Consider the following 27,417-nt stretch of genomic DNA (forward strand, 5'->3'; position numbering starts at 1 on the left):
GAACTTTTCCTATACTCACTGAGGACGTTATTCACATGTGGGATCTATACACGGACTTCTCGCTTTATTTATTTATTTTTCGCCATGGTGATATGTAATTTATGATATAAGAGCGCGGTTTCTTTGTTTCTTTTCAGGGAAAAACCTTTGTAACCACTTGCAAACCTGGCTACACATTACCATGCGGCATAACGCCCATGCATTAGACTTATTGCAACAAACCAGACTAGTGTGATTAAATGAGGTGTAGCTTGTTACGCTACCTTCCCACCGCTCCACCTCATCCAATCAGAGAAAGCCTTGTATTCATTGACTATGCCAGTGCAAGAAAAATCATACTGAATCGACAGTTTTAAAAGTTTTGCGCTGTTCATAGCAATCATTTTTCTTCAGAGTTTTAGAGCAGGTAATATAAAGGAATGCAAAGAAAAGAAGAATCAGATTTAATTGTTTGCATAAGTGAAAGTACCTGTGTTGCCCCTGGCGACTACTTCTTTTTGCAGATATTTTCTAGCTCATGTTATACCATGAAATGAAGATTGTCATGCTCCGCTAATGGGAAACTGACTGAGACAGTTTTTCCGTGACTGGGATAATTCTGACAAGGCCCATTAGTTCCTAACAGAATCATTCCTCCTTCAACTCGAAAATGAACTGCAAAAACACCAGCAGAAAGTGGAGGAAAGACTATACAGCCGAAAATACAAAGATTTTATAAAAACGCCAGATTTCTAAATTCTTACTTCTAAAAGGAGTTGATGGAATAGGATTAGGATAACACCCCACCTTCAACATGACAAAGTCTGGGGTGCTCAGGCACCAAACTCTGCATTGTGCCATAAGGGCTCCTTGAACATCGGTCAACTGCTGCTACACCACCCTCTGAAAAGCGATCCAATGCTGTCATTTTTTTTTAGCACTGCGTTTGTTTTAATTGATTTTAAGGGCCAGTTCACATACAATTGCACAGAAACGTGGTTCACATTTCCAGCGCAATCCCCTGCAGTGTGATTTTCAGCCTGTTTGAACGGGCTGAAATCGCATCGGAACGCATAAAAAGTAGCGCATACGCGACTTTTGAAAAACACGCCACACCAAATTGCATGGTACTTTTGTGCCATGTAATGTGGTGCACGCAAACTCACGGCATTTGCGATTTGCATGGCTATTACCAATTTATAGGCAACTGCAGCAGATTGCCATGGCAGTGTGTCTTGAGCTCGGTGTGGGAAACACGCACAGAATGCGTTCTGGTATGAACTGTCAGCGACGTGGGTAAACACTAGTGCGGTGCGGGAACCCTGCGTATACACTGCGCATCACACTGCACTATGCCAACTGCTGGGATGGTCAATACAAAGTTAGTGAACCCCCAAATCAGTCCGCATATCGCAGTGTGAACTGTTAGTTGGGACATGAATCGGATCGCACTGTGATTCGGGATTCACTAATGGAAATGCATGTGTGTAAAAACAGATACGTTTGAACACAACCTAAAAGGATTCTCCATGAGGAAAGTGACTGGTTTTTAGTGATCACCTGACAGTAATTAGCTGACACCTGAGCTCCTCTTCTCAGTACAAGCAGATTAGGAATCAGATCCTCTCCATAGCAAGATATCAGACAGGTAAGGAGAGATTTCAGCACATTACACGGCTTATCTCAGCACTTATTTTTATGGACTATTGTGTGTAAGGATGAGCTCTGGCGTGTTCGCATGCTACACGTGCAGAGCCCGCCAGGAAGTGTGCACGGGGCTGCGCTAATCACAGCCAGGGAGACATTTCCCGATCTCTGCAGCCGAGCATCGGAACAATGTCTCCCTGGCTGTGATTAGCGCAGCGCCGTGCACACTTCCTGGCGGGCTCTGCACGTGTAGCATGCGAACACGCCAGAGCTCATCCTTAATTGTGTGTAATAGGAATCTAGCAGTCTGGGGTTTACTTTGCTATTGATGGACTTGTATTGCAACTGGAGCTTATCAAGCAGAGTTTCTGGCTTTCAGCCCTTGTTTACATTGAAGCGATTTGTCATGCGATTTGACAAGTCTCAAGCCTATTGCCAGCAATGGCACTGTTTCAAATGGTGCGACGCCAACTTTGCGGCGCACCACACTGATTTGCAAAAGTAGTTCCTGCACTACCTTTTGGCAATTTTCGGGTGCAACTTCAATAGATACCTGTGTAATGTGCATGAAGCCGCATTGATGTCTTTCAAGTCGCACCCAAAGTTGTGGCTTTGTGCGATTTCAGATGAAGTTGTGCGATTTCAAAGCCTTGTTCAGTGTGAAGGAGGGCTCAATGATCTCAGGATACTGGCGGCTATGGACAAACAGCTGGTTTGTTGTAGTTTTTAATTAATCACATGAAGCTGGTGAAAAGGGGTTGGTGTAAAACCAGGTAAGCGCTCGGGAAATGTGGGTTTGAAATCGTGCGAGTTCAGCTAATGATATCAAATCTGCATTGAAGTGCGAGTTCGAGGGGCTCATTGAAAGACACCTGTGCGGGTTCATACACGGATGTCTGTTGAAGTCGCCCCAGAAGTTGCAAAAAGTAGTGCAGGAACTACTTTTGGGAATCGGTACAGTGGCGCACTGATGCGGACGGTGCCATTGCTGGCAATAGGCTGCGTTTTGACATGTCAAATCGCCCCGATGTGAACATTAAAGTGAGTGTGCTAGCAGGCATCTAGAGAGAACTCTTTGTGTGCTGGAATGACTGACATAAGCTAGCTTATATAATGGGGCACTGAAAAGGGCAAAGCTGATGATCCCTCAATGCGTGTGTGCAGAAGCGAAAGCATATGTAAGTCGCGGCCGCAACATTATAATTGTTAGAGCAAGAGAAATATTTTCTAGCATAAAACGTCCTCTGTAACTCTAAACAGGTAACTGTTAAAAATGTTTTAATCGTCGCCTATGGAGGTCTTTACGTACCGTAGTTTTGACACCACTCCACCAGTGTGCGCAATTTTAAAGCGTGACATGTTAGATATCTATTTACTTGGCGTAACATCTTTCACGTTCTACAAAACAAAATTGGCTAACTATATTGGTGTGGTGTGTGTGGCGTGTTTGTTTTTTTCATTAACCACTTAAGACCTGGACCTTTAGGCAGCTAAAGGACCCGGGCAGTTTTTGCGATTCGGCACTGCGTCGCTTTAACAGACAATTGCGCGGTTGTGCGACGTGGCTCCCAAACAAAATTGGTGTCCTTTTTTCCCCACAAATAGAGCTTTCTTTTGGTGGTATTTGATCAACTCTGCATTTTTAATTTTTTGCGCTATAAACAAAAATAGAGCGACAATTTTGAAAAAAATGCAATATTTTTTACTTTTTGCTATAATAAATATCCCCCAAAAACATATAAAAAAAAATGTTTTTTCCTCAGTTTAGCCCGATACGTATTCTTCCACCTATTTTTGGTAAAAAAAATCGCAATAAGCGTTTATCGGTTGGTTTGCGCAAAATTTATAGCGTTTACAAAATAGGGGATAGTTTTATTGCATTTGTATTAATAATTTTTTTTTTTTTTTACTACTAATGGCGGCGATCAGCGTTTTTTTTTTTTTTTTGTGACTGCGACATTATGGCGGACACATCGGACGATTTTGACACATTTCACAGCAAAAAATGCTTTTAAAATGCATTGTTTACTGTGAAAATGACAATTTCAGTTTGGGAGTTAACCACAAGGGGGCGCTGATGGGGTTATGTATGACCTCATCTGTGTTTCTAACTGTAGGGGGGGTGTGGCTGTAGGTGTGACATCATTGATTGTGATTCCCTATATAAGGGAACACACGATCGATGACGCCGCCACAGTGAAGAACGGGGAAGGTGTGTTTACACACAGCTCTCCCCGTTCTTCAGCTCCGGGGACCGATCGCGGGACTCCAGTGGCGATCGGGTCTGCGAGTCCCGCGGCCACGGAGCTTCGGACTGGGTCGCGTGCATGCGCCCGCGACCCCACGGCTGGGCTTGAAGGGCAACGTACAGGTACGTTGATGTGCCCAGCTGTGCCATTCTGCCGACGTATATCGGCGTGAAGGGGTCCTTAAGTGGTTAAATTCTAGCAAAAAAAAAATAGATTTTTAACTTAAAGACCAGGCCTTGTTCAGCCAATTGTAGCTTAAGTGGTTAAACGCAAAAGCGATTAAAAAAACTCCTCAGTGTGAAAGCAGCCTTGAGCCCAGATTCACACTGGGCTGCGGGATTGAAGCCGTGTCAGTTCTGCTGAACTTGCACGTTTTCACTCCCGCCTGTCAGTCCCGATTTCGGCTGCGATTTCAGACACCTGTGCGGGTTTCTGCACAGATGTCAGTGGAAATCGCAAGAAGTAGTACAGAAACTACTTTTTGAAATTGGTGCAGCGGCGCAAGTGTGTCATCGCACCGATTAGGACGGTGCCATTCTTGGCAGATGCCGCCGATTTGACATGTCAAAATCGCACCAATGTGAACCAGGGCTAATGGCCTGTACACACGATCCGAATATCGTATGAAAACTGTTGTCCGTGGAAGAATCGTGCGATAATCGGATCGTTAGTACAGAGCTTTTGAGAGCCGATCACGACAATTCATCTGATATTATTAGATCAGACGAGCACGAAAATCTTCCTGGTATGATACCAGATCGTACGATTTTCATTCAGTCAGTACAGTTGTCGTCCGAAAATACAATACAAATGCATTACAACACATGACATCACTTTTTCTGTCGTACGAGAATTTTATAGTAACCTATTCAATTTGTACTTGCGACTATTTAGCGGAAAAAGTCGGACGATCTGTTGTCCGATTTTCGGATCGTGTGTCCAGGGCATTACAGAGAATTAAGTCAGCAACTACTAATACTGTACCTGCTGACTTTTAAAATAAGACACTCGCCTGTCCAAATATCCAGCGCCATCCTCCCTTTTGCTGGGTCTTTGCCAGTTTTCTGTTCCCAGAACCGGAATGTTTATGAAGGGAAGCCAGCTGTGACTCCTTGTGTGCGCCCCCTCCCAAAAGAAAAATAATTCAAAACGTGGGGAAGGAGGTGATGGAGGAACTTCCCTTTTTAGTTCCGCTTTAAAGGAAAATTCCACTTATTGCAATAAAATAATAAATGCATCCATACCTCAAAAATGTCCTGACGCGTATCGTCAGCGATCACGTGACTTCATCAGGGGATGATCCCCCTAATACAATCACATGATCACTGACGAAATGCGTCGGGACTTAGAGGCAACCGGCAGTGACGCAGGCGAGCTCGACGCTCGTGGATATACATGTTCTGTTTACATTTTTAATGTGAGTACCTTGTACGATTTTTATGCAATAAACACAATTTTATTCATATATACTACACTATCCTGGGATTCCTTATACACTATTACATATGTACGGCACCCGGAGACCCCACATACCACGGACGTGATAGCCTCTCCCTATGTCCAGGGACCATACCTACATCCTCTAAGGGACCACCTGGGCAAGCTGGACCACGTTTGGTACCCTCAGGCTTTACTTATATGCTGTAACCTCACAGCAGTGCGGTAAGGGGCCATCCATTTACATCAGCAGAAGGCACTGAAGAGCCATCACCCCATCACTCTGCACACTTCTCTTTAGTAGAAGGCACTGAAGAATCATCACTTTGCACATATCACTTTCCATGTGCGATTACACATTTTGGACTTTTTCATTAGTATCACACTTTGTGATTTACCATGTTCACTTATGCACTTTTAATTGTTTAATAGCAGATGTGATTGTTTTATAGCAGATGTCATTATTTGCACCTGTATCGTTTGAATTTTTCCACTGTGCAATACACCTCTCAAGCACTGGAGGTTTATTCGGATATTTCATTGTTTCTGGCTTTACTTTGCTTGCCACTTGCACAACATTTTGCACTTATTACCATTGATTTTATGCTTTTGTATTATACTTTTATGTATTGATTTTTATCAAAAGCTCAGCACTACTTTCTATACATTTATACACTCAGGTCTTGGTTTCACCTTTCAGTGTTTTTTAGCAGTTGATTCACATTTAGTCCCTTTTCAGCTGTCATTTAGCTGTTCCATAGTAGCGTGTGAATACTCTTTTTATATTTAATAGAGGCAGACTGTCTATTAATGGGACTGTAGGCAGGTGCAGTCTGTTTTCTCCACTGTAGGTGGACCTTGCTGCAGTGGTATTGCATTTGGAGGGGAAGTCAAGAGAAACATGGTTTCTCTATGGTTTCCTGGGTCCCTGGGGAAGCTGTCTGGATGCTGCCACCCCATGTGATTTTGCAAGTCATCTTGGGTCAGGCAGAGTCTATTTAGGGCCCTGGCCCTCAGACTTGGAGTGCATTTTGCATGTGAGTAGTGTAGGGACAGGTCACCAGTCTGATAGGGAGAGGTCTTGGATAAGTAGGGAACGGGTAGGGACACTCCATCTGTAACGGAAGCCCGTCACACTCAGCTTGAGTACTTCTGTCAGCATACAGCCTCCTCCAGTCTGCATATCAGATATTACAGCCCATAAATTATAACTAAATACCAGGCAAGACTAGCTCAGTTACACAGCTTGAACATGGAACTATTTATTAGATCAAGAATACAGCTTTGTATATAATTCGGAAGGAGGTTCCCCCTTCCTGATTATATTATTCTAACAATACAACTGTAACCAGACACATATATTAACATGAGCTAATTAACTAATCATTTACCCAGCCTAGGTGACTCAGAGGTATGACTTTCCAGGTCAGTCTTGCTGTCTTTTAGCTCAGAAGACACAACACACATTATCATGGATAAAAACACAGGACACCTTCTCACAATAGCAGAGGGTAGACCATGGCATTCACATCCGAGCTATTTTTTGATTAATCAGGGATTGCAGACAGCATGGCAACAGTCTACAAAACTCTTACATTAATTCCACTGTATCAGAATGATGGAACATTGTATCATAGATTTCTTGAGGGATATTATGGATAAATATTACTGTTCCATTTTAAGTAATCTAAACCACAGTCTCAGTTTCCATTAAATAGCTGTCCATTTACTTAGTCACCCAGTGCCCCTAATAAACACAGGGTGACTTAGACATAGGAGGTGCATGGGGAGCTGGAACAAGGGTTCCCCAAACTCTCCAAGGGATTCTGGGTTCCACGCCCCCCCCCCTGCCCAAAGGGACTCCCATCCTTCATGGACACCTCCCTATTTGAACTGGCCAGGCTGCATTCCAAGACAAATGATGTCGGCACACCTGAGACCTGCCCTGCTGCTTATCGGTGTTGCATTCTGTAAGTGTTTCTGGATGGAAATTTTTATTATGGAAGATGGACATTTTATTCTATTCATGTTACCTCGTGTTTCTATGATGTCTAGGGGTGATTGGTGAAAGTTGTAGTAACGGAATGTCCCCGACAGGTATCTTTTGCTGTGCTCTTTATTACCCAGCCGGGTAAAAACGATAAAACTTGGTGAAAAGTAGAGATAGGAGAAGTAATGAAGATAGCAGATCCAGATGTCGGCAATAGGGACAAACGCTTTTTCAAAGCGTTAAAAAAGCGTTTGAACGCGAAACATGTCAGTCAAGGCTATTATCCATCTCTATTGATTGCCACTGTAGTTTGAGCCTCGTCCGTGCCCCGCACCAGTCTCATCTTCGCCTCATCTCCGGGGTCACATTAGCGTTGCTACCAACGCCACGTCTGTGCCTTCCATTGATCCAATCGTAGCTTATTGCGGATGGCTGTAACCGGGGAACAGCCTCTGCAAAACTTGGACTATCTGGGCCTAGTAGTCCACCAGTTGCTATATGCTGTTGAGGTACTGGGTCGTCGGGGGGAGGTGTATAGCAACACATCTGACGCAGTACCAGCATTTTAGTAACTTTCCATGTGCTGAAGAGTTATTCAGAGTGGCTCTTCACAGAGATGCATGAAATTCAGTAACAATTTATAGCCAAGGCTTTACTCAGGAATACTAAAGAAATATTCTGCAGGGGACATCGCAGCAGTCAAAGAGCAATAGTCTGAAGTTACGCAGCACCATTGACTGTTGATCTTTATGTGCCCTATCTTCAGAACTTAAACTACTAAATGTGCTAAGTTGTATGGGCATCCCATGTCATAATATCCTTTCCAACTCTACCCAAGTTAACCCTTCAATAAAAATACCGCAAGGTAAAGCAAGTGACTTTCATTGTGTTTTCAAGAAATGGATGAATGGATGGTCAGACAGTGGGGTGATTTGTGGATCTTCTGAACTCGTGCAAGTGCACCGCTACATTTATTTTTCCAGATTTGAATCTCTTATACACTTCAGTTTGCAGTGGTGTGCCACAACCATTGGCACTATTTTAACTCATGACCCAACCATTACATGTGCTTCGGCTCAGTACTTGGCATACCGCTATTGGCCGGGTCTCCTACTCCACCCAGGGGAAGGTACCAGGGCCCAAGTCCTGCGGTAACGTGTGGAAACGGAGTTCCTGCACTTTTTTCACAGCAGGAACTCAGTTCCCTTTGCAGGACTAGAGCAGCCGAGCCGCCCAAGCCAATCCTTCACTAAGCGGCGATGCCCAGCTTGAGCCACTGTCAGGCGAACCTTAGTAATCCTTTATGTTACTGGCCGCTTCCTGTATATGGATTCATCGGGTAGTGTGCGGGTATTTCGTCACTTCCTCGATGCCGCAATGTCTCCTGGGAGCTTTTGTCATTGTTCCCAGGAGACATTGCGGAGGTCTGCCGTGAGTTATCGTGGGATTTAGAAAGAACTTGCTTCTTTCTAAGGCCCCATTCACACCTAAGCGACAAAACGCCCGACGCGGGACGCTTCTGTCGCTTGAGGGGAGAATTCCCATTGCCGTCTATGGAGATGGTTCACATCTCATAGACGCGCAACGCCTGTCGCCTGAAAAAAAGTCCCGGACCCTTTTTTTCACGCGACAGGCGCGTTTTCCCATAGACAGCAATGGGAATACTTTAGAAAAAAAAAAAGAAACATTTGTAATCGCGGCAAATCTGCCGCTACACGCGTACGCGGCTGTCGCTTAGGTGTGAATGCAGCCTAAATCCCGCGATAACTTGCGGCAGACCTCTGCAATGTCTCCTGGGAATAATAACAAAAGCTCCCAGGAGACATTGCGGCATCGAAGAAGTGACGGAATTTCCGCACACTACCTGATGAATCCATATACAGGAAGCGGCCAGTAACATAAAGGATTACTAAGGTACAGTGGATCGAAAAACAAAAAAAAAAAACATACGGTTTAGTAATTATGCATATGAGCGTATCATTTATAATTTTTTATTTTTTTTGGTGGGGGAGTGGATCTTGGGTGGGAGTTCCCACACTTTTTTTCCCCCCAGGACTTGACCCCTGGAAGGTACAATTTGGAATCTTTGCCCTGGGCTCTTGATGACCTCCTCCCAGGCACTGCTGCTTCCTCTACTACACCAACGCCTGTCTACATGACTTTCCCTACACTACAGTGCTTCTTGGACAATATGTAATGAACATTCAGCACCGAACTCCAGAAGACTGACACGATTTAGCTATTTGCCTATTCATACTTCTCGGTATCATGCAGCTTAAAGTGTTCATTCCATGATGTTTTATATTCATCTTGTAGATCAAAAGATCTGTTGTCCATGTCACGGAAAACAATAGTTTTCTTCTACAGCAGAAAGGACAGAGTATTAATGGTATTAGTGCCTTCACAGCTGGGCTGCTCTTCCAAGCGTCTCTCTCTATTGCTTTTTATTAAGAGCTTGGTGGCCACTAGCTATCCATTATTCCATGGAGCTTTATTCCATCAGCAATCATAAGGACGGTGTTTCACTTTTGATTATTTGGTTGGAAACTTCCCTTTGGATGAAATGCAGCATTTTGTATAGAACCCTGGGACGTCTTGGCTAAGTGCAAGGTTTCTTCAGCAGCTCACTATTAGCGGTATCCAGCTGCTTGGTGGAAGTACGAAATGGCTAATAAGCTATTCAATGCATTCATAGAACCGCATTAGAAAAAGGTGAGAATTCATTTTGTTTCTGTTTATCTGTATAATAAAGAGCATGACATGGAATAATGGCTTTGATTCTTTTTATTTTTTTTATGTACAAAGTAAGGGCACAGAAAACAGAAATGTAGGCTATTATCAGTCTTTATTGATGATAAGATGGAGCATGTCAAGAGATATCTACGACTCTCTAGAATCCCATTGTGCCTGTGTGTGCGCATGAATGGGCCACAGATTCATGTACCTGTTGGAAATGGTCAGTGGATAAATGAAAGAGCAGGATTATCTGAAGGGGGTCCACTCCTTCTTAAAAGTGCTGGGACACAATGGATGCCCAGCAAAGGCGCATTGGTAGCTGAAAGCATCCAATCTGTCCCACACACACCATTCCACCTACAAGCGGCAAATAAGTGGCAACCACTGCAATCTATAACTAGCCTTTACAGTACAGTGCACATAGAAGGGGCTTTACACATTACAAAACAACACATTAGATGCATCCAGCTGCCATTGTGCTTTTGCTGGGCTTCCAGTGTGTCTTTTAACAAGGAGTCAGATCCCTCCAGGGACATCTGCCCTTACTTTATCCACTACTATATGTGCTCCAACATGGAGACTCTCAAAACATTGGCATTAGGACCGTAGTACACAGAGGAGCCACTGTGGCTCTTACATAGTTGCATGCACTTTATTGTCAAAAGTATTGTGACACCTGCCTTTACACGCACATGATATTTAATGGCATCCCAGTCTTGGTCTGTAGAATTCAATATTGAGTTGGCCCACCCTTTGCAGCTACAACAGCTTCAACTCTTCTGGGAAGGCTGTCCACAAGGTTTAGTAGTGTGTGTGTGTATGGGAATGTTTGACCATTCTTCCAAAAGTGCATTTGTAAGGTTGGTTATTGATGTTAGACAAGAAAGCTGGACTCAGTCTCCCTTCTAATTCATCCCAAAGGTGTTCTATCGGGTTGAGGTCAGGACTCTGCAGGCCAGTCAAATTCCTGAACCCCAAACTCGCTCATTTATGTCTTTTATGAACCTTGCTTTGTGCACTGGTCCAAATCATTTGGTGGAGGGGGGATTACGGTGTGGGGTTGTTTTTCAGGGGTTTTGTTTGGCCCCTTAGCTTCAGTGACAGGAACTCTTAAGGCGTTTTGTACAATTTCATGCTCCCAACTTTGTGGGAAGAGTTTGGGGATGGCCCCTTCCTGTTCCAACATGACTGTGCACCAGTGCACAAAGCAAGTTTTAGAACTATTAAACGGGGGGCAAATTTTTTATTTTTTTGCAAGCTAAATGGTAAGTGTGCTGGGAAAATGTTGTTGTTTGTAGAGTGCTAAACCCCTTCCATGTGCACCTTCTGTAAAGACTTGGTTGGGCAGCAAATACATCTTACCATAGGTTCTCTCTTTCTCATTATCTCTTTCTCTCCCCCCCCCCCCTTTTGATGCCTCTCTCATGTACAACAGCTAGTTAACTAACACACATGCAGATTTACCAACAGTTCCCCTTATGGGGGAAATCCTCCTCTAGTCTGAACCTAAGCCCATATACATAGGCAAATCTTTGGCATACCAGAGTGCCAAGTGTTTTAGTTTCCTATCCTCCTCCAAACCATAACGAAAGTAGAGATACAGCCGACCTACACATTACCAAACTGTATTAGAAAATGTTATCGCTTCCCCTAAATGTTATCAGTTGTGGCAAAGTTCATTGTGCCATCAAACTTCTTAGATCATACTGACCTCCTTTATACCATCAACTGGTAAAAAAACATAATGTCCATTTCCAATGTGAACTGTGATTGCACCTGAGCTTCCTCGGGGACTGGAAGAAATGCTGTTCCATTAGCAGCCCAGGAAAAGTTTATTTGATAGTGAGAACTGCAAATAAGTGTAATGTGTTATCAAGAGACTTGGTTCTGGCTATTTTGATATTTTCAAGACATGGAGAGATATTTTTATATTATCTATCTATCTATCTATCTAATCTATCTATCTATCTATCTATCTATCTATCTATCTATCTATCTATCTATCTATCTATCTATCTATCTATCTATCTATCTATCTATCTATCTATCTATCTATCTATCTATCTATCTATCTATCTATCTATCTATCTATCTATCTATCTATCTATCTATCTATCTATCTCCAGGGAAATACTAGGTTACCTGCCAACTGGGTCTTGTATTAAATCTTGTAATATTGTTTCTGATAGTTCATTTCAAATATTTACTGACTTATTTAATAAAAACTTGCAAAGCACCAAATGCAAATTGCAGTAGTTACTGGAAACAACTGAAATCCATCTATTACTAGTCTGAATTAGTAAAGGGAGTTCTGAATAGTTGATTGAAAAAAGATGTATAAAAAAAAAAGATGTATATTTTCGCTGCTTAAAACAGATTTGCCTAATTATTAGGGGTGCGCATCTTCACTGGTCTCACGATTTAGATTCGATTATGATTATCATGGCAATGCATCACGATTACAGAGCAAGTGTGCATGGCTTTCATCCAAAAAAATTAAAGTACTCCATTTTTTTTATTCCATCTGTTCTTAAAAAAAAAAAAAAAACAACAAAAAAAAACACTTCCTGCATGTAGCAAAGTCTAAACACAGCAGACAACTTAAAGGAGCTCCAGGCTCCCCCCCCCCCAAAATACTAAAGGAGATGATCAGAGACTGCGGACATGCTACAGGAGATGATCAGAGACTGCGGACATGCTACAGGAGATGATCAGAGACTGCGGACATGCTACAGGAGATGATCAGACTGCGGACATGCTACAGGAGATGATCAGAGACTGCGGACACAGCATCATACTGGGAATAATAAGAACAGAGTTTTTATTTCTGACAATCTAATGGTGTCCTGTGTCCCCTCCCGAGCTGTTTTCACATTCAGGAAGATATCACACCATTCCTCCTGTCCTATATTTCTCCTCCATACAGCCCAGCACCCCCCCTCCTCCGTTGCTAATTTTTATGTGATTGTTTGAACATACTACACTATATGCAGAGTTTTTTTTCTATATGTGCGGCAGAGTGTATGGAGACACAGCCAGCTGAGGTTGGCACATGCATCTAGAAGCCATACTTTGTGGATGAGACCAGATGATAGTCATACCTATAGAAAGATTGCTGCCCTAAGACCCCATTCACACCTGGGCGTTTTGTAGCTTGAAACCTGAAGCTACAAAACGCTGGAGGGGAAAAAATCAATTATTCTCTATGGAGATGGTTCACATCTCCACTACAAAATGCCTGAAGCCAGAAGTTCAAAAACGCCTGAAGCTCAAACAAGTTCTGGGACTTTTTTTTAGGCAGATTTGGGCGTTTTCTGTTTTTAACATTGGTGACCCTAGACCTGTCCAAATTTGCGACAAATCGCGGTAAACGCCGCAAAAATCGCGACATCGCGGTAAAAAACGCTGCAAATATCGTGGCAAAACGCTACGCTCAGGTGTGAATGCAGTCTAAAAGCCTGTTTGATCTGCATTATTTTACAGATCCACTTGCAATGTGAGCGAGCATTTTAGCTGGTGATCGAACACCTGTGTGGCGGTGGAGTACATTGTTTATAAGGGTGAAAATCCCTCAACACTAGCACCTTCTTCTTCTTTTTTTTTTTTTTTTTTCTTATCGTCCATGGACGGACACAGCTCCTTAAATCTTGACAAGTGGGTTATGTTCCCTGTTTACAGGAGAGGACTAGGCAGAAACATGTTAGATAATTAAATTCATGTTACATTAACAGAGTTGAACAGCCCGCCCAGGGGGCGGTCCCTCCGGACATAACCCCCCTCCCTGCAGCATGCAGCCTCAGTTTTGTTCTGCCTAGCAAAGGAGATGGACGTATGGCCTAGCGTTGGAGTATCTAGGGTTGATCCGGACTCCTCTGTGGTGCAGGTCCTTCTTCCCCTGGAGAAATTGCAGACTCTTTAGTCTGCGGTGAAGGTATTGACATCACGCAATTGATCTTCTCTCTGGGTACATGCTGGTCCTTTGTCCTGTGGGTAGCCTCCTTTGAGGCGGTACTGTATACCCAGTTCCACGCTCGGGTATTCCAGGGGAAATACTGTCCAGGTGGTAAAAATCTCTTGTCTCTGAAATCATCAGATTCAGGTGCGCCACCTAGTCTATCTGAGTTGGTGACGGAGATCCCTGACTCTTCGGGGGTCCAGTCGGCCCTGAGTCTCTGGACTAGCATAGACCTACGGCCACACCTCCCGGAATGTGCCGCTCTAGTCTGGTCTCGGTAGCTACCCAGGGTCGGGCCTGGATGGGAGACCGCCTGGGAATACCAGGTGCTGTGGAACCTGTCTACCGTTCACTGTCCTACTATTTTAGGCGATCAGTCTATGCTTCTCTTTGTGGTTGAGGAGGTTGCAAGGTCGTCAGATCTGGTTTCAGCCAGACAAAGCCACGGCCGTGGCTTCGGTCTACCATCAGGTATACCGGCAGACGGACTACTGGAGTCGCCAGATGCTGGACCAGGGCGACTGGTCTTTGTGCTTGGGAGTATTTTGGCTCCCTTGCAGGAGGTGAGTCTCACAGAGTATGGATCTCCTGGCCGCTCGTCTCCACCGGAAGGGTGTCAAAGTTAGTGGCCAGGTCTGGTGATCTGGTACAGACACGTCAGTCGCACTGGTGGCCCTGTGGGGTTTGTATCGGCGGCTTTATGCCTTTCCTCCATTGTAGTTGCTTCCTCGGCTGCTCCACAGAGTGGAGGCTGAGGAGATCCCGATGATTCGAATCGCTCCAGATTGGCCTCGGTGTCCTTGGTTACGCTGATATCGGGCACCTGGTAGCGGAGGTACCCTGTCAGTTGCCAGGGCGGGAGTTCCATTTGTCTCGAGGTCTCATACTTCCTCCTGTTGTACAGTCACTGACTTGCTCAACATGACTATTGGAAGCCAGACTTTAAGAGACCGGTATCTGTCCGACTCTGTCATCTCAACCATGCTGAGGGCACGGTAGTCGTCTTCCGGAGGATCTACCGTCGCACCTGGCAGGCCTACATCTCTTGATGCGAAGAGATGGAGGGACGTACTCGGTGTCCAGGGTCCTGCTGTTTTTACAGCTTGGAGTGAATCTAAAAATAGCTTAAAGCACTGTTTGGGGGCAGATTTCGGCCTTGGCTGTGTTCTTAAGTGGCCTTTTTGTGGCCCGTTCTCTAGTGGGTACCTTTTTTGTGCAGTGGGTTTGTCCTATACTTTCCCCTCTTGGCCCATCTCTTCCCCCATGAGTTTTGACTCATGGGGGAAGGTGGCCCCTTTAGTGGCCTTTTACCTCTGGGGTTTCTGAGGTGGCGGTCTTGTCTTGCAAGCCGCCATGCTTGATCCTCCATAAGGATTATGTGGTGGTGCGCCCGTGACCTTCCCTTCTCCCGAAGGTGGTTTTGGCCTTTCGCCGGAATAAGGACATTGTTCTTCCATCCTTATGTCCTCGGCCGGCGCATCATACGGAGGTTGCTTTTCATACTTTAGGCGTGGTACTTGCTTTGGGGGTCTACCAGCCTGCTACGGCTCCGTTTCGGAGATCTGACTCTCTTTTGTGTCGGTGTCTGGTCCACAAAAGGGCCTGGCGGTCTCGTCGACCACCATTTCTCAGGGGATCAGGCTGGCTGTCATACAGGCCTATGCTCTTAAGGGGCGGGCCCCCCGTTCCGGTCACGGCACTCTCGACCAGGGCAATCGGTGGTTCTTGTTTTGTTTTGTTTTTTCGACATCATGCGTTGGTCTTACAGGTGTGCAAGGCGGCGACTTGGTCGTCCGTTCACGCTTTTCCCAGAATTTACATGGTTGCTGTGAGTGCATCTTCTGATGCTTTTTTTGGCCGCTAGTTTTTGCAGGCGGCTTTTTAAAGTTGCACCTCCTCCGTTGAGGAGCTCTGCTTGTTTTGGGGTGAAGTTACAATTGGTTTTACTGATATATTTCCCACCCCTCGTTTTTGACACTGCTTGTCAAGATTTAAGGAGCTGTGTCCGTCCATGGACGATAAGAGAAAATAGGATTTTTTGTACTCACCGTAAAATCCATTTCTCTGAGTCCATGGACGGACACAGCACCCACCCCTCCTTTTTAGGTTTGTACTGCTTGTTAAGAACTAAGGCTTCATACTGCAGGGAAGGAGGGTTATGTTTGGAGGGACCGCCCCCTGGGCAGGGCTGTTCCACTCTGTTAATCTTGTAATTAATTATCTAACATGTTTCTGCCTAGTTATCTCCTGTAAACAGGGAGCATAACCCACTTGTCAAGATTTAAGGAGCTGTGTCCGTCCATGGACTCAGAGAAAAGGATTTTATGGTGAGTACAAAAAATCCTATTTTTTTTTTCTTTATGCTTTTGGATATAAACTGCGGTCTATCTGGAAGCTTTTTTCAGTGAAGCACATTGTTATCGTTTCTAAGGGTGAAGGGCCCTAAACACTGACACATGTTTGTACTGTAGCACCCATCAGGGTTTACTTCCTCGCTTTAACTGACAATTGTATGGTCGCGTGACATTGGACACATACAAAATTTACGTTCCTTTTTTTTTTTTTTTTAAGCACAAAAATAGAGCTTTCTTGTGGTGGTATTTGATCACCGCTGCGTTTTTTATTTATTTTTTGCGCTTTAAGCAAAGAGCAAAAATGTAAAAGCCTTTGCCTTTGCTATAATACATACCCAAAACAAATTATATATATCTCAGTTTAGGACGATATATATTATTCAACATATTTTTGTTAAAAAAAAATCCCAATAGGCATATATTAATTGGTTTGCGCAAAAGTTATAGTGCCTACGAAATAGGGGATAGATTTATTACATTTTTTATTATTTTCCTTTTTTTTTTTTTACTAGTAATGGCGATGATCTGCATGATTGCGGCAGACAGACACTTTTTTGGGACCATTGACATTTATACAGCAAACAGTGCTATAAAAAAGCCATTCACAACTCTGCCCCGAGCTACATCACCAATCTTGTCTCCGCTCTTCTTAAGACCTCCTACCCTCAAGCTCCCTTGTCTCCTCCTCCAATGCTCGTCTCCAGGATTTCTCCAGAGCCTCTCCCATTCTCTGGAACTCGCTACCTCAACCTATCCGACTATTACCTACTCTGCTACCTTTAGGCGTTCTTAGAGAAGCCGTGACAGTGCTGCGTTGGAGGGCTTTGTTTTCAGGTGAGTTTTGTAATGTGTTAGTATGCAATGCATACTAGCACATTATGCGCTTAACTTGCAGGAAGATAAAAAAATTATATATATTTTTGGGGATTTACCACTACTTTAAAGCGCTGCAAATGCAATGGGCATGTTTACAGTGTGTTTACTGCACGCTTTTAGCGTGTTTCAAAAGAACTGGAGGCAGTTGCAAAGCATCAACGTCTGTCTAACACTGCTCTGCATGAGGCAGCCTTAACGCTGCAGTGTGTACACCTCCATCTGCTCCCTATTTTATAAATTTTTTGTGGAATTGATAGGTGGTGGGGAAGAGTTAAAAACGTGACCCAACCACCTGTATGAAAGAGTTTTCAAACCCAACTCCAGGAAACTTCTTTGGGGGCTGATGAACTTTGAAAATAAAATAAATACTTTAAAGGGGTTGTAAAAGTTTGTTTTTTATTTTCTAAATAGGTTCCTTTTAAGCTAGTGCATTGTTGGTTCACTTACCTTTTTCATTCGATTTCCCTTCTAAATATTTTTTTCTTTGTCTGAATTTCTCACTTCCTGTTTCTCCTCAGTAAGCTTTCCACCATCATCCGAGCCATTCTGGCTGGGGGTTAGTCAGCGTGCTCGCCCCCTCCCTTGGGACTACATCCCTGCGGGTAAAGCGTCTCCCCACAGGGATGTAGTCTCAAGGGAGGGGGTGAGCAAGCTGACTAACCCCCAGCCAGAACGGCTCGGATGATCGGGGCAAGCTTACTGAGGAGAAACAGGAAGTGAGAAATTCAGACAAAGAATAAAAACATTTAGAAGGGAAATTGAAGGAAAAGGTAAGTGAACCAACAATGCACTAGCTTAAAGGAACCCATTTAGGAAAAAAAAAAAATGAACCTTTACAACCCCTTTTAATGATCGGTCTCATGAAACGCCTAATGTTGATTATTACCAAATGTATGGAAAATGTATATTGGTAAAGGATACACTACTGGTCAAAAGAACACCCCCATTTTTCCCGTTCTTATTACAATTTGTGCAGTTTAATGTCTCAAAGTACTCCTGAAAATAAAGCATGGAATAAATAAAAAATTGGACATAAAAGATAAATTATTACAGGAAGTCCCACTAAAAATTAAGGTACACGCTCCCCCCCCCTAAAAAAAATTACATGCCAAATGTGGCCTGTCAGGGGGCGAGGAGTGCCTAACGTGCAAGTTCCACTTTTGGGTTGAACTCCGCTTTAAACAATTAGAACATAAGAATACTTGCCTAATAGTTTCTGCTTCTGGTCTGAGTGAAAGTACATCAGCCCCCATGGGTATAAGGTCATGTGGCTCAGTTCTTTGTGTCAACTTCCTGAAAACTTCCCTTTTATAAACATCACAGTCTTGCCATCAAGGTTTCTGATGCAGGGGCAAGAAGTACCTGTCTTTAAACAAACAAACTCTCTGATAATTATTACACAAAAGCTATTTCCAAATACAGACAGTAGATGGCAGCAGATCCCTACATGTATGTTTTGTAAGCGCACCACTCCCAAAGCTGAATCCTTCTAAATATCAGCCTTCAATACTCCCATCCACAATGGCACTCCTTGGATGGGGAGGGGCTACCCTGAATATCATAATTTATTTCCCAAAGGCAGATTCCTAACGAGAGGAAGGAGTTGCGCTATGACCTTAAAAGTGTGCTGTTTCTCCTTTTATTGTCTCCAAACTGTGGCAGGTTCCAGGCCAAGCTTTATTGCTCGGCAGCGTTGTAACCTGGGTGTCCTATATGAGAGGGAGTGCCTAAGTCACAAGATTTGCTAAATACAATTAAAAGTCGTTCTGCAAATAAGACCTTTTTTCCTCTGTGTGCAAATAATTCTAAAGTATGGCTTTCTTCAACGATTTCAAGAAATTTAATACATCTGCCATATATATGATTATGTATGGAGTGCAATAATGTTCTAATAATGATTAATTAGTTTCTTTAATGCTCAGTTTTGCCATTGTAGAGAGATATTGATTGGGAATTCAATTAACATAATTAAAAAAAAAGTAGGTTCTCTAGTAAATGGTTCACCCCAATGCTTCTCACTAATTGCTATAAAATGGAGGGCGTCATAGCTTGGACTCCAAACAGATTTAATTTTACAGTTACAATAAATTGGTCTGCATCAAAAAGCCTATTAATCAGAATAAATTAAAGAATGGATGGAGAAATGTTCTCTAATAGATTTCTTTTCTCTGCATTTGGGATATTTAAAAACAGTTTAGCTGACTCGTCAAATGCAGTTGAGCAAAATATTTAAAATGTTAATGCGTATTTTGGACAATTAATTGCAAAATGGGAACATTCACAAAATATGATGGCTTTTTGTTTATTGAAAATATGTCCAGCAAAACAGTTTCATCGTTACACCACTGCATGCATTTGCAATTCGTTAACAACTCTCTAATGCAGGGTTTCTCAACTAGGGTTCTTCTAGATCAGGGGTCTCAAACTCAAATTACCTGAGGGCCACAAGACAAGTTTTCATATGCCATGGGGGGCCGCATGCAAACTTTCAAACTTCAAAAACAACAGTACTGGTGTCAGCGAACACATTATTAACCCCCAGCACTGGTGTCAGCGAGCGCATTATTACCACCAGCACTGGTGTCAGCGAGCGCATTATTACCACCAGCACTAGTGTAAGTCGACAAATTTGCTTGGAATCTAGGAGCCAGCTAAAAAAGTTAGGAGCCAGAAAACGCACCCCGTCCCGACGAGCTTGCGCGCAGAAGCGAACACATACATGAGCAGCGCCCGCATATGTAAACGGTTTTCAAACCACACATGTGAGGTATCGCCGCGATTGGTAGAGCGAGAGCAATAATTCCAGCACTAGACCTCCTCTGTAACTTAAAACATGCAACCTGTAGATTTTTTTAAATGTCGCCTATGAAGATTTTAAAGGGTAAAAAAGTTTGTCGGCATTCCACAAGCGGACGCAATTTTGAAGCGTGACATGTTGGGTATGAATTTACTCGGCGTAACATTATCTTTCATAATATTAAAAAAAAATGGGGATAACTTTACTGTTGTCTTATTTAATTAAAAAAGTGTAATTTTTTCCCAAAAAAGTGCGCTTGTAAGACCGCTGCGCAAATACGGCGTAACAGAAAGTATTGCAGCGATCGCCATTTTATTCTCTAGGGTGTTAGGATAAAAAATATATATAATGTTTGGGGGTTCTAATTAGAGGGAAGAATATGGCAGTGAAAATAGTGTAAAATGACATTAGAATTGCTGTTTAACTTGTAATGCTTAACTTGTAATACCAACGGCCACCACCAGATGGCACCAGCTCACACATCTGGTGGTAATAACTTGTAATACCAACGGCCACCACCAGATGGCGCCAGCTCACATCTGGTGGTAATAACTTGTAATACCAACGGCTCACCACCAGATGGCGCCAGCCCCCACTTCCACCCTGCCTGCGGGCCATTTATAACTGGTCCGCGGGCCGGTACTTTGAGACCACTGTTCTAGAGGTTGCTAGGGGTTCCTTGAGCAAAGAGTAAGCTCTACCCTTCAAAATTCCCACTAACACCATTGATCCTTTTGCTTATCTGTAAGGGGATAAGTCTTCCCAATGACCACACGTGTGGGAGTCGGTTCACACAGGGGCGACTCAGCCGCCTGACAAGTCGCGCTCCACTCTATTCAATAGAACCGTTCTAATAGGAGCAATGCAAGTCGCTCCGTCTTAGAAAAAGGTTCCTGTACGACTTTGGGGGCGACTTGCATTGACTTCAATACAGAAGTCATTTTTCAAGTCGCCTCTTAAGTCGTCTTGAGAATGCCTTGCCGAGACACCCCCCCGAAGTCGTGCCGCCCCTGTGTGAACCGGCTCTAAGGAGCCTTCTTCCCACTGACCATCACACTAATGTATCATGAGTTGTAGATATGGTAATTTTAGTGGGGGTTCCCTGAGACGAGAATGTTGTTATTTCAAGAGTTCCTCTGTGTTGAGAAGGGTTGCTCTAATGTCTCTCCAGTGCAGTAACTGATCCAATCTCAAGCATCTTGGCATTAGGAGAAGATTTTGGTCTCTTTTGACACTCAAAGGGGTTGTAAAGGAATTTTTTTATTTTTTTTTCATAATAAGCATCCTTTACCTGCAGACATTCCTCCTTTTCACTTCCTCATTGTTGGTTTTTGCTCAGAAGTTGCTCTATTTCTTCTCCTGTTCTGTTCACTTCCTGCTTGTCTGATTGTAACTCACCACCGTAAAGGGAGGCTTTACTGCGGTGGTCAGTAACGTGCTCGCTCCCTCCTGGGAACTACATCTGTGCGGCAGGATGCTCTCTACATGTTGGAGACTTCAAGGAGGTGTGAATTACTGGGCGTGCCGCAATGCATACTGGGAAATGTCGTTCTTACATGAACGAGCGCCGCAAACCAGGAAGTGAATGAGAGAACAGAAACTAGAATGCCGGAGGTGATATTGATGAAGGAATTTAATAGGTAACATTTTTTTTTTTAGCTAAATAGCTTCCTTTACTTTACTGCAGTCCTGGTTTCATGTCCTCATTGTTCGTTTTTGCTCTGATGTTGCTGTAATTCTGCTCTGTTCTGGACACTTCCTGGTTGCCTGTTTCCTTTGGACCACAGTACTGGGAGCTTCTAGTTTAGTTTTCAAACCCTCACTTCTCTATGGCTCTATACAGCACAGAGGCAGGATAACTTGCAAAAACGAAACTGAAACTAAAGGTACATTATATGATTGTTTTTTTATCTATTTTTAATCGTTTTTAAAAGGAATCAGTTAACTATTATGTCTCTATACCCTGTAAACAGTCATTTAAGCAAAACATTTTTTTTCCTTTAACTCACGTCGCCACTCCAGCCGGAGTGGGTGAAGTGTACCCGGACAGGCCTCTCACACCGACCTGGCAGCCAGAGTATCACTTAGAACTTCTGAGAAGGAACAAGTCTCTGCCACTGATTTGGCTCTAATAGAATTAGGAGTGGGACCTCTGCCACAGGCCCTCTACTCAGGAACGTAGATAATAGAGCGAATCCTCTCAGCGAATATAATTTGCCTGAATCTCCCTCAGGTAGACTTCTTAATTTTGGGGTCACCGACTGACAAGTTGCAGCATACAACTTCTCAGTGTCCGGCCACCCAGATCCCCGATGGATTGTCTAAACCCTATTGGATCACCTGTCTCCGGGCTCACCTCAGACCGACTCTCCACCGGACAGCATAACTCGCTTGGGATCTTCCTCATGAAGTGTGGGGACCCAGTAAGTCACTGGGGCCCCTTTGCAGCTTTAGTTGCTCCGGGCCATGAGGGCCCAGAGTCAGGATCTCCGCGTAGCATGTGCGCCCCGGCCTGATAGGCCATCTCGCCGGGGCCTGTGCTGTGCGCACACCCTAAAGGTGGGTGCCGCACCTGAAACCAGGAACGGGCGAAGAACCCCACAAAATGGCATCTGCCCAAGAAATACCCACCCCCAGCATGCCCCGCGAGGGAAACACTCCTCTGATTGGCTGCTGGAGAAAGGCGCCTCCGCCTGGACCCCTCTGGCACCACCTGCTATCCAAAGATGGAACGGTATCTTTGGAACACGGAATGGAATCACAGGATAGCCCAGCCTGGCAGAAACCCAATTTACACAAATCAACATGGATGAGAGCAAAGTAACTCTTTCACCCCCCTCTAAATTTAACATAGCACCTGTACTGAAAGTACACAGGCGCTACACACCTATCGCTACACATTGTAGGAATAACACGCCACCAGATTAGATTGCCCAGTTGTATGGTGTGAAGCAGGGGTCTCCAAACATTCTAAACAAAGGGCCGGTTTATTGTCTTTCAGACTCTTGGAGGGCCGGACTTTGGCCAGCGGGAGTGAAAACTTTCCTGGCATCAGTGGGAGTAAACATCTGGTATTAGGGGGAGGAATATTGCCCCATTGCTGGTATCATAGGGAGGAATAGTGCCCCATTAGTGGTGTCAGTGGGAGAAATGGTGTTCCATTGTCGGTATCAGATGGCAGAATAGGGTCTTGTATCATTGGGAGGGATACTGCTCCAAGGGCCTGATAAAGGCAAGCAAAGGGCCACATTCGGCCCTCGGGCCGCAGTTTGGAGACAGAAGGGGGTTGCTCCCTATTAAGATCTCTCTGCATTTTGTAAATCGACTTCAAAGATTATGTTTCACTCCACTTGAATGCCCAAATCATGCGATGACTGGGACACTCATCTTGTATCTATCAACAAACGTTCTTTTATGAAATATAAAAATAAATAAAAATAAAAGATTTGACAAATATCGAATAGATGTAAATGTACAAAAAGCTTTTCTTTGTCAAACCTTCTTGATTTGAAAAAACGCAAATCAAAACGGAGCCTCACTAGGCTTTTCAACCTTCGATGTCATTTTGTTGGGTTATCCTGCTGTGAACATATGTGACATAACAACATAAATACACAGAAAATCTTCCTGTGTTGTATAAATCCATACTAAGCCAGCGCATTTATGTAAAATACTTATCTCATATCCAAAAGCCAGAATCCAGTTTTGCTTTGAGCACAAAAAGTACGCAGTGGAACGCCATGGCATTGCCGCCTATCCTGTAGAAATGCAAAAAAGGTGACACATTTCAGGTTCGTTTTCTGCCAATTATGTTTTATAAAGGGAGGCGTGACTGTTTGTTGCACTCGCTTTTATTCACTGCCATTGTTCTCGTTTATTTTCTTTACTGCTCTTACTGGTATTTTCTGTACACTTGGACAAATCAGGATCTATTCAAGTGAAACAGATTAGCGGCTGGAACCATGTAATCACAATGAGAGTTGCTGATTTCAGTCTCCAGTGAAATATAACAGATTACTCATGGGCCAATGTATTTCCTGAAAAGGACCACGTATTATGTTTTTTTTTCCCTTTTTATCGTACACAAAGAAGAAAACAAAAACGTCTGAAAGCAATACAACTGCTAGTTTTTATTCTGCAATGCATTACCGATTTCCTTATTGGAAATGTTGTTATTAAGCAAGAAAGCTGTGCAATTACGTGCTCAACGACGCAGCCATTTGCCTGCTTGTGCCATATATTTGTTTTTGGGAACGGTAGGTAAACCTATTCATAAAAGTAAATAAGATGGGGAACCGCGCTTAGGAGACCACTAGGTGGAAATATGTAGCACCCTTCCTGTCTCCCCTTGTCATGTGACAAATCACATGACCAGAACCAGGAAATAGGAGAAGCTGCCTTCATTCCCATTGGGCACTGGGCTGAGAAGCTGAGTGAGTGAAGTGAATTGAGTGAGCACACAGAGTCTTGGTTTGTCATTCGGAATCATACATCAGTGGCTTCTTTGGAGGAACCCGGACATCTAAGAGGACCGGTATTACCTGGACCAGAGAACTCACCTGGAGAACCCGGAAAGGCGATGAGCCGAGTCGCTTGGATACTATCCATTTACATGCGCTTTACCCCTGCAGGGGTGAGTGCCTCTGGTGAGTGGGGACCCAGGAGGGGGAGCACCGGAACCACTGCGTGAACTCACATAATTACATATTGTGATTATTCACTCTGATTGGATGCACCTGGTCACGAACATTTTCTGATTTATTATACATGGACTATTGACCCTATATTTCCATTAACTGGACTATCTATCTGGCATTGTTTGCATATAATGTTCATATAATTTTTATTTATTTTTCACTTTTTGGATTTGTCACTTCCGTACTGCCGGCTCTGACCTATAGCAGTGCTGCTGATAGGTGGAAGCCGTCACTTATTGTTTATATCTATTCAACGTTTGGTCTTTTATACTTTATATTGCACTGGTACCTATGTAATGCATCTGCAATTATACTGAACCACTTGTGACTGCTAGTCACATCTATTTTATACCATCACTGGTACACACCAATCCCACATTGGCTCCAATTACGAGCATTCTATTGAGGCACTTTTATTGCATTTCACTTTGAGACTCACTAGCTATTAGCTTCAATTGGGTCAGATAAAAGTCACCCATGTACTAATTTCCCGGTACTTCTAGCCTCCAGTTGAGACAGCGCCACCACCCCCACACCTCCATTACTCTATTCATAAAAGTATCCCGGAATAAATATGCAGAACATGAGTCAGGCTAAAATAAAATTGTCAAAATTAGTCCCCCCTAAAATAAGGTTGTATATACTCAACTCTCCTTCTGACCACTCCACCAAACACCGCAGTGTTGAAGAGAAAAAAAAAACAGAGCATGGAAACTCTCAAATCCAACATTTTTTAAAGCGGTGGTTCACCCTAAAAAACAAGTTTTCAGCATACTAGCGCGAGCTACAGTATGCCTTTATTTATTTTTTTGGCGCCGTACTCACAGTTTAATTGCGTAGTTCAGTTTCAGACTCCCCGCGGGGAATGGGCGTTCCTATGCAGAGGGAACGTGATTGACGGCCGGCTATGGCGCGTCACGCTTCCCGAAAATAGCCGGAGTAGGACTTTGCTCTTCACGACGCTATACGGCGCCTGCGCACAGACATCGGAGCTGACTGCGCAGGCGCCGTGAAGAGCAAAGTCCTATTTCGGCTATTTTCGGGAAGCGTGACGCGCCATAGCCGGCCGTCAATCACGTTCCCTCTGGTCCGCTAATTGCATATCCCTGCCATAGACTTTAATGGGGTTTGCAGTTTGAGTCTGAAGTTTTGCGATGTTCGAGAGTTCTGGCGTAAAAAATGGGGAGGGGGGTGCCTAACTCTACCTACTAACTGTAAGATATTTCCCTTGTGCTGATTTTTTTTTTTTCTATTTTGGCCGCACTTCTTTCTTTTCAGAATGTTTATAGGCCATTTTTTTTTTGTTATCCCTTAAAATCCCCACATACCGATATCTCGAGTTCTGTGCACTCGGCGTACTTCATGCTCGAATTTTCCAGATGCTTCCAATATCTGCTATTTACAAACAATTTGTTCTCAAACACAACTTTGTAATGGAAGATATTATTTTCTGCCATATAGTCAATTGTAAAACGAAGCTGTACGGAATGGCGCACAATTAATATGAACACAGACGTCCGAACCAACATCTTCAGAACAGCGATGCCCAATTATCATGTACTATTTGCTCTGTATAAAGTCAATACAGTTTATTATATTGCTGCAAACTGCATACAATGTCAATATTTTCATAAGGTACCTTTTTGTTCTAATCAATAATAGTTTTTTTTTTTTTTGAATCTCTAGTTAAATTGATAAACTTTGGGAAAGCGCTTCTTTCTGCAAATCATTTTGTAACCACCCATTTTGTTGGCGCAGTGTGTGATCGTAGTGTGCGTAAAAGCGGAACATTTTAAGCGCCCCTGTCAGGTGTAAATGGCTTTGTCTCGATACCTCTTACTGCCACTTTTGCTGGATAACTTTGGTCTTGTAAAGCAAGTGTCTCCAAACTTTCTAAACAAAGTTTACTGTCATTCAGAGTTTAGGAGGGCCAGACTATGGCCAGTGGAAGTAGACAATATCTCAGGCTTGGTGGTCAGTGGGAGTAAAACAAAACTACATGGCGCCTTTGGTCATTAGGAGGAGGAATAGTGCCCCATCATTGGTGTCGGTGGGAGGAATAGTGCCCCATCACTGGTGTCGGTGGGAGGAATAGTGCCCCATCACTGGTGTCAGTGGGGGGAATAGTGCCCCATCATTGGTGTCAGTGAGAGGAATAGTGCCTCATTGTTGGTGTCAGTGGGAGGAATAGTGCCTCATTGTTGGTGTCAGTGGGAGGAATAGTGCTCCATTGTTGGTGTCAGTGGGAGAAATGGTGCCCTATTGTTGGTGTCAGTCGGAAGAATAGTGCTCCATTTTTGGTGTCAGTGGGAGAAGTGGCACCCCATGGATGGTGTCAGTGGGAGAAGTGGCGCCCCATGGTTGGTGTCAGTGGGAGAAGTGAATGCAGGCTCCTGGGGAGAGAAGATATAGTGAATGCAGGGTCCTGGGGAGATCAGATATAGTGAATGCAGGCTCCTGGGGAGATCAGATATAGTGAATGCAGGCTCCTGGGGAGATCAGATATAGTGAATGCAGGGTACTGGGGAGAGAAGATATAGTGAATGCAGGGTCCTGGGGAGAGAAGATATAGTGAATGCAGGCTCCTGGGGAGAGAAGATATAGTGAATGCAGGCTCCTGGGGAGAGAAGATATAGTGAATGCAGGGTCCTGGGGAGAGAAGATATAGTGAATGCAGGCTCCTGGGGAGAGAAGATATAG

At 43.8% G+C, this 27,417-nt stretch overlaps 1 long non-coding RNA gene across 1 annotated transcript in view; it reads left to right on the forward strand.

Annotated features, from left to right (window-relative positions):
- The first annotated feature begins 1,518 nt into the window (after positions 1 to 1,518).
- LOC120920606 overlaps positions 1,519 to 27,417 on the forward strand; it is a 195,494-nt gene continuing 169,595 nt past the window's right edge. The window contains exon 1 of the long non-coding RNA XR_005744747.1: positions 1,519 to 1,627. This is a non-coding gene — a long non-coding RNA (uncharacterized LOC120920606). The remainder of the gene's footprint in view (positions 1,628 to 27,417) is intronic.

The sequence above is a fragment of the Rana temporaria genome, chromosome 13 (assembly GCF_905171775.1).
Source record: "Rana temporaria chromosome 13, aRanTem1.1, whole genome shotgun sequence".
Taxonomy (NCBI): Eukaryota; Metazoa; Chordata; class Amphibia; order Anura; family Ranidae; genus Rana; species Rana temporaria.